This window comes from Patiria miniata, unplaced genomic scaffold (genome assembly GCF_015706575.1).
Source record: "Patiria miniata isolate m_02_andy unplaced genomic scaffold, ASM1570657v1 HiC_scaffold_19, whole genome shotgun sequence".
NCBI classification, from domain to species: Eukaryota; Metazoa; Echinodermata; class Asteroidea; order Valvatida; family Asterinidae; genus Patiria; species Patiria miniata.
Genome location: NW_024037057.1, coordinates 461,397 through 463,021, shown reverse-complemented (window position 1 = coordinate 463,021; position 1,625 = coordinate 461,397).

The window sequence follows — 1,625 nt, the reverse complement described above, 5'->3', positions numbered from 1 at the left end:
CTGTATGTTTTGATATTGTTTTCTTATCCTATTTCAAAGGTCTGATTGAAAGGAAACTAACCTCATGTCTTATAAACGTTACCGTTCCCGGGAAAAGACGGAAACTAAACCCGGTTGCTTACACCGGACGCGGCGGACATACGCATACATATTTCAAGCCATTTCCATTCAATGTACGATACACGTTTAGCTCAGCTGGGCTGGACGACGTCTTCATTGCATTACGCACGTATGTTTCAGCCGCTCATTTAGTTTGCGCGCATGCGCACTCAAAATATGCAATACTGATAATCAGCAAACATGGATGCCTGCAGTCGCAGTTTGACCCACTGAAGTATCGGTCAACATCACGCTCGAAGTACTTTGATATTTTTTTCTTTCCACGTGGACAGGAATTTAAGGCAATCAAAGTCTATTTTGCAAACCTTAGCGCTAAAAAACAGAGAGTATTTGATGCATTTTTTTTTGTTTTTCTGTGTCGTGTAGTACGAAAGTATTGGGTCACAAATTCAAACAGGCAACGATTTAGGGGATAATTTTTCAGTTTTGCCGAGTACTTGTAAACTTGTCTTCACTGAAACAAGGTAAAGGATGCCACGGAAAGTGCGATGTATAAATATCATTTAAGTCGGAAATCGTTTCAATGAGAAAAGTAAAGTCTCACGTTACACGTTTTTTTTCGTCGAATGTAACGTTAGTGTGGACGTACCTGTACACAGATCCTGGAATCTGGCCCGTAAACATGGCTAGCCATCACGCGCCACGCGCCGTGGCGCTCCATTTGTAATCTTTCGACGCGTTGGAAATGTATACATTTAACTGAAACGATTTACAACTGACTGGTTCCCGGCCCTGAAATGCAGTTAAGTACAATCACAGAGGGCACTGGGACCAGTGTATTTGTGCACGAAGCTTTCAAAATGGGTTTACTCGAAAAATGACGATTTTTATAAGCTACAGGTTTCCTTCTTACATCAAATCACCTGTAAAATGAAAATAATCTATCATCCCTTCCGATTGTACTACGGCTGATCTAAGATAAACCCGGCAAATTGTCCAAATTTGTAAACCAAACTCAAAAGCGAACGATGTTTTTTCTTTTCATTTTGTACGTTTTTTGTCAATAATTATTGTTTTTGTTAATATTTCAAAAGGTTTTTAGCGTCGTTACCACACTGTAGAGACAATTTATATCTTTCTTCACTTGGTCTACTGATAATTTTTTGTTTGAATCATCTTTTAAGTGCGTTTGAGAAGGATACATTTTAAGACGTAAAAACCAGACATTCGTTCAGTACGTCGTCTGCTACCGCTGTTTGCAAGCCGACGACGCGGAGGAAACCATTGCGCATGCGTGAAAAGACAACTAAATGCACGCACAGTCTATTGGACTGAAACATACGTGTACGACTACGGCTAATTAACGTCCAGGATGCGAATTCTCTACGCGTAATACCGTTCAAAACGTTATAGTGGACCAGCCAAAGTGGAAGGTTACACTTTGTACAGCATATTTTGTTAATAGCTGACAACCATGTCAGATCAACCAGTCAAAGGATGGAGAAGAACATTTAGGTGGATGCCACCCTTAATTTTGACCCAAATAAACCTAATTTGCATAAACT